Source organism: Euprymna scolopes, chromosome 19 (assembly GCF_053919585.1).
Source record: "Euprymna scolopes isolate OS-2025 chromosome 19, ASM5391958v1, whole genome shotgun sequence".
NCBI classification, from domain to species: domain Eukaryota; kingdom Metazoa; phylum Mollusca; class Cephalopoda; order Sepiida; family Sepiolidae; genus Euprymna; species Euprymna scolopes.
In genome coordinates this window covers 49,658,806-49,677,829 of record NC_136500.1, presented here as the reverse complement: position 1 = coordinate 49,677,829, position 19,024 = coordinate 49,658,806, and the positions used below count along the sequence as shown (strand labels likewise).

Below are 19,024 nucleotides of genomic sequence, written 5' to 3'. Positions count from 1 at the left end.
TGGCAATGTGCCTTGTTTGGGGTGAAAATGTAAAAAAAGAAAATTATATATATACACACACACACACACATATATACATATATATAAACTAACATAAAAAACCTAACCTAGATTTAAAACAGGTCAAGAGACTAGATATTCAGGCTAAATAGAACACACATAAAGAATCAGGTCAACCAGAGGTCAAATGGGCCTTTGTTCTGTAAGTGCATGTTCATTGGCTGATAGGAAGGGCGCGGCGTATACTAGAAAGTTGATTGGCTAACTAAAATCTCAATAGAAGGTGCGTATATGAAAACGACAGACAACCACAAAATTCGCGCATAAGAGTCGATGAAACGCGAAATATTCAGTGTAGCTTAATCGCAATATATATTTTATAAATTACCAACTAGCTCTACCTGCATATTGAGAACTTATATATTTTATAAATTACTATATATATATATATATATATATATATATATATATAAATATATATATTTATTTTCCAGTGGTAAAAAAACCGGACTAGAGTGCTCAATGTGTAGCCAGAGCAGTATATAGAAAATTTATTACTGTGAGTCCAGAATGAGTTTACATATTGTTTCAACTAGAGGAAGATCCTCAAAGAGAGGAAATATCCAACTAGCATCGTCAGAATTCATAGATGGACTAAGTTATAAAATCAAATAAGAATGGACAAATCGTAGATGAAGGGGAGTTAGAAAAGAAGAGGGGAGTGGAAGGGAGAGGACGTTGGAATTTAAAGTAGTAGGAGTGTATACGATAAGAGAGGGGTTTATAATTAAATATTAATTATGTGTTAATTCTTATAAACGTTTTTTTTCTTTAGTTTATAACGGTTTAAAATTAAAAGACGCTATTCTTATTTATAACAGCATAAGTAACAGTTAATTTAAAGGATCACCATGGCAACAGGTTGGAGAGTTAATGTTTGTGGTCTTGGTGTGGTGGGAGGAGGAAGGAACGGGTTGAAAATGGGGTTTAAAGTGATTTAGCCAGGCGGGTAGAGATTGAAAGATATTTATTGTTTATAAAAAACGAAAGAAAAAGAAAAGGAAAAATAGAAGGATAAATTAATGAATTATACCTTACAGGTTTATTTTGATAGTATAATGATAGGTAAGAATATCAGTAAGTAAATGAAATAAATTAAAAATTAAAATATTAACAAATAATTGTTTATGATAAGTAAATGAAACACACCCACACATAAATACACATACACGCGTACACCTGTACAACGTACGGAGACACATCAATGGGGGGGGGGAGAACACATGCCTAAGTATATATAAAAAACACAGATACGTAAACATAAAAATATAAATATACATATATACATACATATACATTTCCTATATATATATATATATATATATATATATATATATATATATATATATATATATGCACGAAAATCATTCTAAAATTAAAGTCCTATGTTTTTAAACTCAAAAAGGTTAAAGAGCTACGAAAACATAGTTACCACGATTTTCAATGGAATTTTGTCATCGATGAACGACGGCTTCGCATAGGCGTCCGGAGCGCGTTTGTCATACGAAGGTTCCAGCAGTAAAGCTTACTATTATTTGAAGAGCTACGAAGACTGTAGTGGTACCATAAAAACGAGTGACCCTTTATGCCCCAGAATTTATTTTTCTAGATAGGCATCGGGATAATCAATGCATTTCTTGACAAGAATTCAATGGTGCATATCTGCTTCTGACACACATCCAAGACAGTGGTTTCTTTTTCTTTAGAGTTTCACACTGTCAATACCTGCAACAGAAAACACTTTCTGGTCATGAATGCGTAAGTTCAGTCATCATAACTATGCAATTTGCAACCCTGTCTGATCCATCTTGACTGAATAAAAAATAGGAGACATTTCTTGTCGAACGACCTTTATGAAGTACAAATTTACGTACGCTCCTGATAATACACCATAAATTATATATATATATATATATATATATATATATATATATATATATATATATATATATATATATATATATATATATATATCAGTGTTAGATGTCAGCACAGACAGAGTGTGGGAAATTGTTGAAAGTGGTTGAAGCTAGACAAGTGTTTTTGTGAAACATTCGCAAGGGGGAACCAGAGATTGAAGCCTTGTATATACTAATGATGGGTCGATTCAATATTTTTTCCCTGATTTCGGTACAATTACCGATTCTGTTCTAAATTCCCGATTCCAATACAATAACCGGTTATGATGCTGATTCTTATTAAATTTCTAAATTATTTAAGTTTTTTTTTGTCCCGTGTAATGTGCATATATATTTTCACGAGTAAATATTTTTTTCACACATGGTTCTTATAATTAATTGGAAAATTTTGAGACAATGATTTTTAAAACAAAGCCGATTTGCATTAGTTCGTCGATAATTATAAATGTCATTTAAATTTCTTCATAAACACTTGAAAATAAGCAGCAGTGTAGGAACAAATAATGTAACTATTTAGACACTAACACTAGCTCTTATTTGTTTTTGCGATACGTTTTGAATGAATTCAATTATTTACGAAAGTGCATTTTTACCTAAATGCGAGTTGGGAATAATTTTTCCTTTAACCAATTTGGTACCCCCACATGGGAAGCGGTATATATATATATATTGTTTTTTTTTAATATAATTATCCACTGACACGTGTTTTGTCATCTACGACTCATCAGAGTGGCTGAATCTAGCGAGATTCGAAATCGGGACCATACGGTAATGAGCCTGAACTCTTTATCTGCTGATCCATCTCGCCAATTGTTTTCAATATATCGCGATTTATTTAGATGCTATTTGTTTTTGTTTTTGCGTTTTGAATGAATTCAATTATTTACGAAAATGCATTTTTACCTAAATGCGAGTTCGGAATACTGCTCCCTTTAATCAATTTGGTACCCCCACATGGGGAGCTTTATATATATATATATATATATATATATATATATATATATATATATATATATATATATATATATATATATATATATATCAGTGTTGGGACGATTAAACGGAATCAGAAAAATCGAAACTTTTAAGGGTATCGGAATCGGAAAAATGTGTGCTTATTTTCAGAGGCCCAAAACGATTTTTTAACTGTCTTTTTAAATTTCATTTTGTTTAAAATGCAATCTTTCATACCAGTAGTAACGATAAAAACAGATATTTACAATTTTAAACTACCTATAAAACTAAATATATAGATCATCTCGATTTTTACCCTTAAGAAAATATTTGCATATTTAACATGTGGTTTAACGATAATCGGAAAAATAGTAACTCTATCGTTAAATATTTAGAGATTTATAATGAATCTGGATTTCTTTTTCCAAAAAAACTAATCATATATATATATATATATATATATATATATATATATATATATATATATATATATATATGACTACTTCATTTAATCACATAAATTAATATACGAAAGTATAATTTTATGCGTAAACTTTAAGTATTTACTTCAACAATTTTCAATACATAGATAGCGCTCAGTAGTAAGTTATAAAAATATATATGGTATTTAAGCTACACAGAATATTCCGTGTTTCATCCACGCTAGGATTTGTCAGGCTTATGCGAAGAGTTGTGGATGTCTCGCGTTTTTATATATGCACATTCTATTGAGTTTTTAGTTAGCCAATCAGCTTCCTTGTTTCTACTGCGCTCTTCTTAAGTAGCCAATGAGCTGGCACTTACAGGACAAAGGCTCACTTGATCTTAGGTTCATCCCTTCCTTTGTGTGTGATTCTTAACGGGAAGTTAGAGACATTCGAGAGGAGAGGTCAGAGAAAAGAAGCACGATCGCCTTTATTCGGGAAAGTATCTGGAAATAAATGTCATTGCCATAACACGAAGATCTGAATTGAGTGATTACTTGTCTTCTGTTCCCTGCGACGTAGGCTGCATACAACGTGTTTGGTCATGAATTGTCTACATGTTAACTCGTATGTAAACGTGTGTAACGTTACACACACACACACACACACACACACACACACACACACACACACACACACACACACACACACACACACACACACACACACACACATATATATGGATGTGTTTGTGTGAGAATCGTTAGCAAATTAAACATCTATCACATCCCACTCCTTCCGGATAGACATATTCTATTGCAGATATGCATGTATACATGGATTTATCTCGAATTATCTATTTGGAGACGGTGTTGCGAAATAGTTAATCTGTAACCGCTATTAGAGTTTTCTTGTTGCAATTTTTATATTTATTATAAAATCAAATGAAAAAATTTGATGGCAAATGAATAACACTGTTTAGGAATCTATATATTAAAAAACTCAGAGATTCGAGAAACCATGATTTTTCTTTGGACATAATGTAGCCGGATATTATTATTATTATTATTATTATTATTATTATTATTATTATTATTATTATTATTATTATTATTATTATTATTTACTCACTAGGTGTGGTCGCACAGGTCATCATCAAAGATTTATCTCTGAGAACAACTTGTGGTTTTCTCTGGAGTCTGAGTTAACAACAAGTCTCTCCAGATTTCTAGTACACTCCATCTTTTTCAATAACATTTGCAGATGAATTTGCGTTATCGCAACAGCCGCTTTCTATTGATTTCTCCTTGGCAGTGACCATTGGTCTTCACTGGAATTTGGATAGCAATAAGCCTCTCCAACGACCCAGTCGTTTTTGCACTCATCCAGTAGAGGTCTGGTTAATGCTCCCTCTCTCTCCTCGGTTATTCACTTCTCCTTAACCCTCACTTATTTGGTGTGGCACCATTTTATATGGACACACACGAAAAAAAAAATAATAGGGGGAGGGCGGAAGACAGGACTGCTGGGAGGTTTATTTACACTTATACAGTTTCAGTTTGCATGTGATGTTTCTTTGCGTTTTACATATGTAGCAGTTTCTGCATACCCAGTTTGTGCCTATAAGCTTATCTGTGTTAGTCTCCGCACTCAAGGAGTTTCCTTAAGATTTTAGTCGTTTTCATTATTATTATCCGTTGTATCTTTTCAGCCATCTCTCTGATTCCAATCTCTCTCATACTTTTTTTTCCAAAGTTTTTCGGTATTTTTCCTAACGCTCTTACTATTCCTTTGAACTCTCTGGCTAATTCCATGTATTTGCTCTGCTTTTTTGTCTTCTTGATTTTCACTCTGTAATCTGCTGGAATAGCAAAATACACAATTTGGCAGTGCTTTTCTTTCTTGTTGATCATTATGACATCCGGTCTTCTTGCTTAGATGCGTTTATTTGTAGGTATATTAATGTTTTATAGGATTTTGTGACTTTCATTTTCAAGTAGTGCTGCCGGTTTGTGCTTGTACCATTTGTCTGGGTGTTGAAGATGCAGTTGTCTGCATAATTCATAGTGTACAGCCTTCCCCACGTGATCGTTTCTATTCTTATATTCTTTTGGGGTTAGTTTTCTGCATTTGCTCATTATGTAGTTTATTGTTTCGTCACTTTGTTCACAGAGTCTGCATTTGTTGTTTTCTTATATTTTATCGATCCTTGCTGTTATTAGAGATTTAGTTTCCCTGTTTAGGTTTCCCTTTTTTTCTTTTTTTTTTTTTTTAGCTATGTCCAGCTGTTTTCATTAACCTCATCTTTTGTCACTCATATAAATCGTCCGAGTAGCCATTTTTTCCCTCGTCTTATTCCTCGTCTCTTCTTTTTTTTTGTTTCTTCAGTGTCACTTCCTGTTGTAATAAATCTTACGGTGTTCTGCGTATATATTTTTCTAATTCTTTTATTGTACAGTCTTCTATACAATCCATCCCTCTTCCCCCTCTTTCATTTTCACATCGAGTCGGTCAGTATTGTACTTTGGGTTTATTATTATTATTATTATTATTATTATTATTATTATTATTATTATTTATTCAGTCACACAGTCCATCATCAAAGATTTCTCTTTGAGAACAACTTGTAGTGTGATCTGGAGTGATAACAAGTTTCTCTAGATTTCCGGTACTATTCACCTCTTTGCGGATTAATTTGTGTTATCACAACAGTCGCTTACCATTAATTCCTCATAGGTAGCGTCCATTGGTCTTCTCTGGAAATTGGATGGCAAGAAGCCTCCCCAAGGTCCCAGTCCTGTTAGAGTCCCAGTCTGGTTAGAGCTTTCTCTCCTCGGTATTTCCATCATTCTTAACCTTCATTTAATCGGTGTGGCGGTTGTTTATAGTGACACACGAAAAAAGGGGAGGGCAGGGACGCAGCGGCGGCGGTGGGGGGTTAACTTACAATAATGCAATTTTATTTTTCATGATCTCGTATAATATTACTTTGCGTTTTATATCTGTAGCAGTTTGTGCATGTCTAGTTTTGTGCCTGTAATTCTATGTGTGTTAGTTTCTGCATTCAAGGGGTTTCCTTAATATTTCAGTCGTTTTCATTATTGTTATCCGCTGTGTCTTCTCTGCCATCCTTCTAATTCCAATCTCTCCCATTCTGTTTTAAAAGTTTTTCGGTATGGTTCCTAGTGCTCACACTATTATTAGTGTCATTTTGGATTTCTTTATGTTCCAAATTCCTTTGCGCCATCTGGTCAGTTCCGTGTATTTGCTCCGCTCTTTTGTCTCTTTGGCCTTCACTCTGTGATCTGCTTGTACGGAAAAATCTATAATCTGGCAGGACTTTTCTTTTTCTCTTTTTTCTTCTTCTTCTTCTTTATTATTATTATTATTATTATTATTATTATTATTATTATTATTATTATTATTTTACAACAACAACAACAACAACAATAACAACAACAACAATAATAATAATAATAATAATAATAATAATAATAATAATAATAATAATAATACGCTTATCGCTCCGTCCGTTATCATGCTGTGCATCCCTAAAAAAAGAAAATGGAATATTCCAAAAAGTGGAATATTCCAAATAAACCTTGTCACCCTTGAAAAGGAGAAAGTGAAATATATTAAAAAAAAAAAAAAATAATTGGTGTCGCTGTTGAGGCAAAGCTAATAAAAATGATTTGTCTTTCTTGGCCTTTTGGCTAAGATCAAAGTGTAGTATCTGTGTTCAGGTGCTACATTTCAATTTCTTTTCTCTCAGTGGAAGAGATATCCTTTACGACTAAGACAATTTTTCTCCGCGTTAATATTTAGACATTACATTATTTCATGTACATTTTTAGCAGTGGGTTGGGGATATAAAGTCAGTCCCGAAAATGGCTGAAACAGTTTACTATTTAGACATTACATTATTTCATGTATATTTTTAGCAGTGGGTTGGGGATATAAAGTCGGTCCCTGAAATGGCTGAAACAGTTTACTATTTAGACATTACATTATTTCATGTATATTTTTAACAGTGGTTTGGGGATATCAAGTCAGTCCCAGTAATGGGTGAAACAGTTTACTATTTAGATTACATTATTTTATGTATATTTTTAGCAATGGGTTTGGGATATAAAGTCGGTCCCGGAAATGACTTACACAGTTTACTATTTAGACATACTATATTCCATGTATATTTTTAACAGTGGGATGGGAGATAAAACATTACTTTATTTAATGTATATTTTCAACAGTGGGGTGGCGGACATGAAGTCAGTCGAGGGATTGAATGAGATGTGCAAATATATACTATCAGAAAGCGTCGCCCAGTATTGAATTAGATAGGTGGAAAACATATAGTAGCAAAATACCTAGCATCGCCCGGGATCGAATGAGATAGGTGAACGATATATATTAGCAGAATATGCGACGTCACCTGGGATTGGATAAGATAGGTGGAGCATATATACTATGAGAATACCCAGAATTTATTTATTTGTTTGTAATGAAATAATCAGCCAGGCAATATATCGAAGTTATTATTTAAGTAAGGGGGAGCAACATAGTGGGTTAAAGTTATGAAAATTATTGTCGAAATTAGTAACACATCCAAGAATTATGAAAAATGATGAAATGTGAGTTACTTGATTGGTGTGTTTGTAATGATATAATAAGCACAGACAATATATCAAATATATCATATAAGTAGGAGGGAGAGGCATAATGTGGGTTTTTAATTATAAAAATTATTGTCGAAATTAGTAACATATCCAGAATTATGAACAAAGATTAAATATGAGTTAATCGAGTGTGTGTTTATAATAAAATAATCAGCCCAGGAAATATATCAAAGTAATTATGTTAGTAAGAGAGGGCGATAAAAATGGTTTAAATTATGAAAAATAATTGTCAAAATTAGCAACATATCCAAGAATTATGAAAAAAGATAATATGTTATTTAATGCATTAGTGCAATGAAATAATTAGACCAGACAATATATCAATGTTATTATTTTAGTAAGTGGGGCGATGATGTGGGTTAAAATGATGAAAAATGATTGTCAACATAAGTAATATATCCAAGAATTATGAGAAATGACGAAATGTGAGTTAATTGTTTGGTGTGTTTGAAATGAAATAATCATCCCAGATAATATATCAAAGTCATTATGTTTGTAGTGGGTGGTTGATAATGTGGATTAAAAATATTAAAAATAATAGTCGAAATGTGTAACATATCAAAGAATTAAGAAAAATGATGAAGTGTGAGTTAATTGATAGTTATGTTTTTTATGAAATAATCAGCCCAGAAAATATATCAAAGTATTTTTTTTAGTAAGAGAGAGCGACGAGGATGGTTTAGATTATAAAAATCATTGTCGAAATTAGTAAGATATCCAATAATTATGAAAAATGACGAAATGTGATTTAATTGATTGGTGTGTTTATAATAAAATAATCAGCCTAGACAATATATCAAAGTTATTATATAAGTAAAGGGGAAGAAGATAAGGAGGACTTAAATTATGAAAAATTATTGTCGAAATTAGTAACATATCCAAGAATTACGAAAAAATGATGAAATATTAGTTAATTGATTGGTATGTTTGTAAGGAAATAATCAGCCTAGACAATATATCAAAGTTATTATTTAGTAAAGAGGGAAGGGCGAAAATGTGGGTTAAAATTATGAAAAATGATTGTCGAAATAAGTAACATATTCAAGAATTATGAAAAATGATTAAATGTGATTTCATGCATTAGTGTGTTTGTAATAAAATAATAAGCCCAGACAATATTTCAAAGTTATTATTTTATTAAGAGAGGGCGATAATGTGGGTATAAATTATGAAAAATGATTGTCGAAATTAGTAACATACCCAAGAATTATGAAAAATGATGAAATAGAGGTTAATTGATTAGTGTGTGTGTAATGAAATAATCAGCCCAGCAAATGTATCAAAGTTATTATTTTAGTAAGGTTGGGCGACATCGTTGGTTTAGATTATAAAAAAATATTGTCGAAATTAGTAACATATCCAAGATTTACGAAAAATTATGAAATGTGAGTTAATTGATGTATGTGTTTGTAATGAAATAATCAGCCTATAAAATATATCAAAGTTATTATTTTAGTAAGGTGTGCGATATGGTGAGTTTAAATGATGAAAAATTATTGTCAAAATTAGTACTTTATCAAAGAATTATTAGAAATAAAAATGATGGAATGTGAGTTAATTAATAGTTGTGTTTTTTTATAAAATAATCAGCCGATACAATATATCAAATTTACTATTCTAGTAAAGGGAGAGGGGATAATGTGGGTTGAAATTATGCAACATTATTGTCGAACATAGTAACATATTCAATAATTATGAAAAATGATAAAATGTGAGTTAATTGACCGGTGTGTTTGTAATGAAATAGTCAGCCCATGAAATATATCAAAGTTATTATTTTAGTAAGGGGGCAGTACAGTTTTAATAAAAAAATAGAATATGATTGTGCCTTCATTCATGCTGAATAGAATGCTCACAGCATGCCCAGCAACAATATATTGCATAGGAAAAATGCTGCTGTGGAATTTCCACAGGTCCCGCTAGTTATTATTATTATTATTATTATTATTATTATTATTATTATTATTATTATTATTATTATTATTATTATTATTCACTACGAGTTTTTACATAGGCTATCAAAGATTTCTGCAATGTTCCTTGAAGCGTGAGTAACAAGTCTTCCCAGATTTCCAGTACTCTTCACCTCTTTCTATATCTTTTGCAAATTAATTTGTGTTATCGCAATAACCGTTTACTATTGATTTCTCACTCGTAGCAACCATTCCATTGGTTTTCACTGAAATTTAGGTGGCAAAAGGCCTTTTCAAGGCCCCAGTTCTGGAGAAAAGAAAAGAACTTCAAAAGACATTTCAATATCAGCCAGAAGCCAACTGAGTTTTAGTTAATGCTTTCTCTCCTCTGTCTTTCCAGTCCCCTCGACTTTTTGGTGCAGCATCGGTTGATACCAACATATTTTTGGAGTGGGATGAGGTTAACTTACAATTACAGTTTCAATTTCCCTGATTCCATGTGGCGTTTCGTTGTGTTTTACTTCTGTAGCAGTTTCGATATGCTCGGCTAGCGTTTGTAGCTCATGTGTATTGGTTTTCGCATTCAAAGATTTTCCTTAATATTTCATCCGTTTTCATTTTTGTTACCCGTTGTATCTTCTCAGCCATTCCTCTGATTCCAATCACTCCCATCTTTTACATTGTTTTTTTTCTTAGTGTTCCTACTATTATTAATGTTATCTTCATCTTATACCTTCATCTTCCGTATCCTATTCAACTCTCAAGGAATCTCTGATTTGCTCCGTTTCTCGGCCTCTTTGATGTTTACTCTATGATCTACTAAAATGGCAAAATCTACGATATGGCAGGACATTTTCTTCTTGTTAACTATTACGATATCCAGTTTTCATGCTTGGATGAGTTTATCTGTTTTTTATATCCACGTCTTATAAGATTTTGTGATTTCCGTGTTCAAGAACTGCTGTCGGTTTGTGATTTATCCTTTGCTGGATGTTCAAGATGCAGCTTTCTGCACAATTCACAGTTTACTGCCCACCCCACTTGATCGTGTCTATTCTTATATTCGTTCTTTGGCTAGTTTGCTGCATTCGCTTATTATGTGGTTTATTTTTCATCTCTTTGCCCACACGATCTGCATTTGCTGTTTTCTTGTGTCTTGTCGATGTTTTCTTTGATGTGGTTGGGTCTAATCGCGTTATCTTGTGATTCAGTATATTTGTTTAGATTTCCTTTTCGTAGCCACATCCAAGTGTTTTTGCTCCTCTTGTCTTTTGTCATCCTTATGAATAAACCGTGTAGCTGTTTCTCTTGCCATTTTTATTTTCCCATCTTATCCCTTGCCTTTCCGTTTTTCTGTTTTTTTTAGTGTCTCTTGTTGCGGTAATTATCCTATCGGTGTTTTGCATTATTATTTCTCTTTGAGGTGTCTAGTTTTTTGTGACATCACTAACACGAAAAGGATCAGGGAGTGTGACTTCTGTTGCAAACGAAAATCTGGCATGAATTGGTTTGCTGGGTCTAAAATGGAGTTGGAGGTAAACGGTCGGGCGAGAAGGTTAACCTTCTCGTTTGACGTGCAAACAACCTTAATGTTTTTGGATAGTGTAGGAATTATTACTTGCTCAGTATTTACTACGCTGTTATCAATTTTTTAGCAATTGCGATCTTCCAATTTCTGCTAGTCAATGCGTTTTCTGGTATGCCTTTTTTTTCTACGGCTATTTCACTATTACAATTATTTCTAGCTTCTATATACTTTTGTCTACGTGTCACATCACGTCAAATAAATCTGTGGGACATAAATAAATAAAGAGGTCGAAGGAAATATTTCTGAGTTCGACAAGATACATTTCAAGAAGGTCAGGGGTTACATCGGCTGAAACGTTGTGAGAATAACAACCAAGATGAGAAAAGTAGTCCGAATAATACAACTAAACAAATTATACATCTAAAAAATAATACAACTAAACAAATTATACATCTAAAAAATGTAGAAACAAAATATACAATCACGAGAATTAAAATGGAAACAACTCGAAAAACTATAACTTGATCTTTTCTTGAATAAATGCAATCTTGAATAGTTACTGAATTGGATATATTCGTATGTCTCCAATATATTCACTCTAATGAAAGGTAAGGGCTGAAACATGTTATTCTTGATTTTGGGGAATTACATACATTATATATATATATAACGAACATTTCTGTAAAAGTCTGAGGATGCTACAAACGGGCAAAAAAAAAAAAACGGCCGGGTAGCTGAAACAATAATGTAACTTAACAGAAAGATACGGTAATAAAAAATAAAAAATAAAACGCATATTATCTCTACAACAGTATTGAGCACTTTCTTTCTTCAGGTTTTTATTAATTACCATTTCTACTATATATATATATATATATATATATATATATATATATATATATATATATATAATTAAATGATGCAATAAGGTGTTTGTATCTACCCTTAAAATTATATTCAGTTCCCTCTAGATATATCTTTAACTATGATCCACATTAACTTCACATTTGTATACAATTTCAGAAATTAGACAATTTCTGACAAAAGTTCGATTACAAATCGGACACAAAAGTTTACTCAAAGAAGCACCATCTTATTTGGGTTTGGCACAAGCTAATTCGCTATCATAAAAATTCAACTTACTTTTGATGGTCTACTAGGTCAGCAAGTTAACTATTACAGTATATGCGGAACCTGTTTATATTCTAGACATTAGCTTGGACACAGAACTTGCCCCTTGACAAATAACATTACATTCGGGATGATTAAAACAACGTCTGGTCAGAAAGATTACAAATCGCTACCGCATGTTCATCACACAGATAACTTTTTTGTTCAAGCTTTTGAACAGCACGATATATCTGTTCGGTTTTTAGAGAGGATGAGACTCCTTAATTGCTTGTTAGACTACCTTCTTAATTATTACACTATACACAAAGCCCGTTTATCTTGCAGGCGATATTCGCATCATCCTTGATGCCCTTTACCTCCCAACATAACAACTTGTATAAGCAAAACTGATGTTGTGGCTTTTAGAGATGGCGATTGATAACATTACGCAACACCAAAAAAGTACAAAACATTTTATTTGCACAATCGCACGGAAAATCCATTTCTGTCCTCCTTTTTGTCGAATGAAGTTTTTTTTTATGGAAAGTTGTCACTTTCGAGAATTTTGCAGAGAATCTTAATCATGCGAGTAACGAACATGACGAGAGATTTTATCAGGATATTTCAGTGATAGAAAAATGTTTTAAAGGAAAATGGAACCCGGATACGTTGGCAGGCTATTGTTGGGATATAAAACGGGAGGATAAGACTCAATGCAAAAGGGTTAAGATGACAAATGTTGTCTGAATTGCCAATTTTGTGTTTTTCATTCATAACGAATAATAATAAAATATGATTTATAGTGCTACTAGCATGGATACCCGGCGTTGCCCGGGTCGACATAAAGTTCAGTTTTGAACACACCTACTATACTAAGGATATTAATCATTTTCATCGTGGGTAACGTCGTAACTCCCCCCCCCCACACACACATACGCAACAATTTCAAAAATAAAAGAACAGATAAAAACATGTAAATGTAATCGCCCAAAAAAAAGAAGTACGTGATACCCTCTCCACCAGGTGAGATTCTAACAATAGTAAAAATCACTTATTTATGGGCGTCCGAAATGGCTAAATATGCGAAGGGAATGTGGTATTATATCGGAGCGCACTTACACATTTCCTTTACCCTATCTCCTTCCTCTTTGCCGTCGATGGCCGCTAACCAGTCGACAGAAGTAAAAGATTCCTAAGGAAATAACCTTATCTCGAGAAAGTTCTTCCACCAGCAATAAACACCCGTAAAAAAAAAAAAATAAAAATAAAATAAAGATATTAAGTTTTCTTGAAAAAAAAACAAAATTTTTTCCTGTACTTTAAAACATATTTTTACATATTTTCTCCTCCCCACACAAAAAAAAACTTGACTGAACAAAAAGTCTTAAAAAAACAAAACAAAAACAAAACAAAACAAAGACACTTGTACATACACCTAAGAATTTACGGTGAAAAAAGTAAAACTTTTATCCTTTCTTGAAGGAAAAAAACAAAAACAAAAACTTTTTGTTGATAAACATTTTGCAAAAAAAAAACATAACAAAATATATAAAATAAAATATAGAAAAATATTTTCAAGTCCTTTAAAAATAGGTTTTTGTTATTTTTGATTATTTACATTTGTATTTTTTCCGGTTTGTTTGTTTTTAAAGCGACTGTTACTACGCTCAGCTTAAACCGATGATTGCCGGTCTCGTTTGATCCATACTTGACGAGAATTCCCGAGAATCCGGGTCAAATTATGCAAGAGTATCGAATATTTAAAAATAAAGCAAAACATCTTTCTGTCTACACGAAATTATTTTTTCATGCTAGAAACGTCTTGCGATTACCAAATTATTTTATTTGGGAAGAGTTTTTTTATCTTTCGAATTTTGGAACATAAAAAAAACAAACTAATGAGGGGAAATAACTCTACTCGTTTCATAAAAAAATGGATGTCGGAAGTAATAATTCCAAATAAATTTAATTAAATATATTATCAATATAATTGTTATTTAGAATTGATTAAATAACAATCTTAAATAGAACACTTAAAACAACTCCCTCGCTAGAAACTTAAACTAATATACAGCTATTTAGTACAATTGATTTTCTTTAAAATAATAAACAAATGTGGTGACCTCTTAATTGTATATTTTTAAATAATCATACTATATATGGAAATAAATGAAATACTAAACTAACGGACCTTTTATATATATTAATCAAATTGTGAACAAACAAACAAATATACAGGAATACGAATTTATATATATATTTATACATATATATATATATTTATACATAGATATATAATTATATATATATATATACATACATATATGTATATTTATACATATATATATATTTATACATATATATATTTATGCACATATGTATATTTATATATATATTTATACATATATATATTTATATATAGATATATATTTATACATACATATATATATTTATATATATATACATTTTTTTACACAGTAGTCACCACTTATCAAGGCTCGGAAGCCACTCAGGGATAAGGGTTATTGCAAGTACATTACGTTAGTGTGGAGATTTGATGAAGTGTTTACTTAAGGGGGCGGTTCATTAGGAATTTGTTAACGTTGGACTTGAACACATCCAAGTTATAGTCAGGTGGGAAGCAGGCAGACGGAACAGAGTTCCACAGGTGTGCAGTTCTAAGAAAGAAGCTTTGTTCATGGAATCCACGTTTTGATTTAGGCACAGATAAAGAGTGGGAGAAATTTTTCACAGTGGATTCAGCTAGACGGGTGTTTTTCGTGAAAGATTGGCGAGGGGGGAGAGGTTGCAGGGTAGGGAAAAGGGCATCTCCCACTAAGCCACGAAGTCTATTTTGTACTCTGTCAAGGCAGGATAGGCTGTTTTTAGCAGCTCCTGCCCAGATATGGCAGCAGTATTTCATCCTTGGACGTACTTGGCTTTTATATAAATAGAGAATTGCATCAGTAGCGAGATATCTTCTGGAGCTGTAGAAGGATCCCACCATCTTTCCAGCGACCTGGGCAACAGACTTGATGTACGTGTTCCATTTCAGATCAGGAGTAAAGGTCAAACCCAGAAGCTTGTCAAAACACGGGGCCTCTCCCAGACGAGAGCCATCCATCACAATTGATGCCAGCTGGGGATCAGAGCGTTGATGATGTAAGGATAGGAGTTTGGTTTTAGATGCATTAAAGGTAACCAGCCACATCTCCCCCATTGAACCACGCGCTCGAGATCAGACGAGAGAGAATCAGAGAGAACTTTGTCATTTACAGCCTTTGATGTGTTGCCGTAGATGGTCGTGTCATCAGCATAGATGTCAACGAATGATTTAAATATGCGTTTAGGGAGGTCATTGATGTAGATCAGGAAGAGAGTTGGGCCCAGGATTGACTCCTGAGGGACTCCAGCATTAATACTGCAGGCCTCTGATTTTTGTCCATCGACCACTACTCTTATGAGCCTATCGGAGAGAAACGATTTAATGATTGAGAAAACATTTCCAGTTATACCGTAGCTTGAAATCTTGTGAAGTAGACCCTTATACTATACCTTGTCGAAGGCCTTTGATATCAAGAGCAATTGCCCTAGAAAGGAAGCCTTTGTCAAGAGATTCACTAATCCTGTGAGATATAACCGTCAGCACATCTGCGTTAGATCTTGCAGAACGGAAACCATATTGTGTGTCACTAAGAAGGTTGTTTCTGTTGAGGTGGTTGACTATTTCTCTATTTAATATGGATTCCAGCAACTTACTCATAACACACAGGAGACTTATTGGTCTGTACTGAGAGGGAGAGGACTTATCACCTGAATTCTTAAATACAGGGCAAACCGATGAGGTCTTCCAGGGAGTTGGAAAGCACTTCTCCTTAAGGCAGCGCTTAAACAGTTTCGTAAGTATGGAAGCAAGTTCTGGTTGAAGCTTTTTTAACACTATAACTGGGATGCCGTCAGGGCCAGTTGATTTACTGGAATCAAGGTTCTTGATTAGCTTGGCGACCTCATGCACGGATATTTGTATGTTACCTAGCGTGTTCTGTGTTATAGGAGGAAATATGGGGAGTTGATGACCTTCGTTGCATAGGGTAGAATTAGCTGCAAAGTTCTTTGCAAATAGTTTGGTGTTGTCTGATGCTGACGAGATGACCTCTGATCCATTGATAATGGTTGGGATAGAACGCACACTTCTGTTCAGGATCCTATTTGCTATTTGCCAAAACTGGTGGAAACCAAGCCGCTGATCAGCTACCTTGGATTTAGCAGACTGGGCATATAGCTCTCTTGCATTTTTTATTACTCTTTTACAGTGGTTGCTGGCAGTCCTGAAAGCAGCTTTAGTCTCAATGCATCTATTACGTTGGTAGCTATGGAAAAAGTGATTTCTGTGTGCGATAGCAGCAGCACATTCTGGGGAGAACCATGGCTGGCTGTTAGGTTTTTGTTGGAATTTTTTAGATGGTATGAATTGGTCTATGCCTACAATTAACCATTCGGTCAGATCTGATACTATAGAGGACACTTCCCTTTTAAACATGGAGTGCAGAGGTAAATCAGATATGAATGTACGGAAGCTATCCCAGTCAGCCATAGAGTATCGGTATACAGTACGGTGGAGGGGTACGTCTGGGGACTTCTTACATTTCGTTTTTATCTTAACTGATATGACGGAGTGGTCGAAGGATCCTAGAGGAGAATGAACGGAACATGAACATAGCTCAGGGGAGGTTGAGAGAAAAAGGTCTAGGAGGCTTGCATATTGACCGGGTGTATCGGGCACACGGGTGGGTTCGCGAACAATCTGAGTGAGGTCATAAGCAATGGCAAAATCATGACAACCCCCCCCTCATCGTCTGTCTTATTTGAATGGGTCAGCCATTCCACGTTATGGACGTTGAAGTCACCACAGATGTGGATGTTAGCTGAGGCATGTGAAGACAGTATGTGGTCTATTTTCTCAGATATACTCTTAAAGATAGTAACTCCGCTGTTGTGGGGCCGATAGAGGGCAAATATAAATGCAGTGGTGTTAGCAAGTGCAACCCGGAAGCTCATATAGGATAAATTAGGATCTTCTCTAGAGATATCCCTGCCACCCGGGAAGCCATCTTTAATGTAGGCACATATTCCATGCCCATGGCGATCTTGGGGGTCAGATTTAGCTGTTAAGTTAGAGTATCCGTTAATTATGAACTCCTCTAGGGAAGTGGTCGGCCCTATTCCAGTTTCGCTTAGAAATAATATGTTCGGTTTTGTCTTCTGTAATTAGGTTTCAACCTCTGGAAGGTTGGAACGTAGACCCCTGATGTTGGAGAAGGAGACCTGGTAGTAGGGGTCTACGTTGGAAGATGGGGTTCTAGGTTTATTCGAGTTTTTTTTTCTGGAGATATTTTGATTTAAAGGTTATGAGGGTTTTTTGAAGCATGAAAAACGATGTTACTTTTTGTATTTAATATTTTTATTGTTATTTTTTTATATTTCAAGCGTACCTCCGCTCTTGGTCACAAAAATGTATCGAAATGAAAAAGAAAAAGAAAACTGTTGAAAGAACTGGAGATTTGTAGCGTGGACAGCGTTCATTCCTAGCAATCATGTTCGAAAAAGTTCACGTGAATTATTTTAGCCGTTTGTGGAAGAAGATTGTGGGTTTTAATGTTTTTTTAATGTTGCAACGTAAAAGCGTTTAATTGAAACGACAAAAATTAGACGCAATTGATTTCAATATGTGTAATGGAATAGAAATGAAATTTTTAAACGGTGAAAATAATGTAATTATTAGTTATGAAAAAAAAAAAAATTATTATTATTATTATTATTATAATACTACTACTACTACTACTACTACTACTACTACTACTACTACTACTACATGAGGGAACAAATCTAATAACCGTGGATTCATCCCCGAGGAGTAGAAAGGATGCCAAAAAGGAAAAAGAGGAACACATGAACTGTTATATATAGATCCTAAAGGAGGTAAAAAGGAGGAAAAAGAATTTAGCCACGGCATGGATCGACTACAAAAAAGCGTACCACAGGATCCCCCAAGCATGGATAATAGAATGCCTAAAAATGTATAAAATAAGAAGCGGTATCACCAACGTAATAGAAAATGCAATGAAAACATGGAGATTGGAATTGACAGCTGATGGACAACACATAACAGAAATTACCATACAAAGAGGCATCTTCCAAGGAGACTCACTATCACCACTACTGTTCATCATAGCCATGATGCCCTTGAACAGTATTCTGAGAAAGTACCAAAAATGATGGAAAAGAAAGAAGCGTAAGAAAGTTTGAGTGGTCGACAATACGATGCTTCTTTCCGCCTCCCCCCGTTCACTCGTTAGACAAATAAAGAAGCCATGCCAAAACATTGGTGTTATGTTTTTCGTCAGATATTCTTTCAGCCTCAAACAGTAACGGGAAAAGA

At 33.7% G+C, this 19,024-nt stretch overlaps 1 protein-coding gene and 1 pseudogene across 1 annotated transcript in view; one reads left to right on the top strand and one right to left on the bottom strand.

Annotated features, from left to right (window-relative positions):
* The window catches only part of LOC145303569 (inter-alpha-trypsin inhibitor heavy chain H5-like), a 219,734-nt gene that overhangs the window by 160,008 nt on the left and 40,702 nt on the right, over positions 1-19,024 (bottom strand). The gene's annotated exons all lie outside the window — the stretch shown is intronic.
* Positions 7,051-7,209, top strand: LOC145240513 (U2 spliceosomal RNA; annotated as a pseudogene).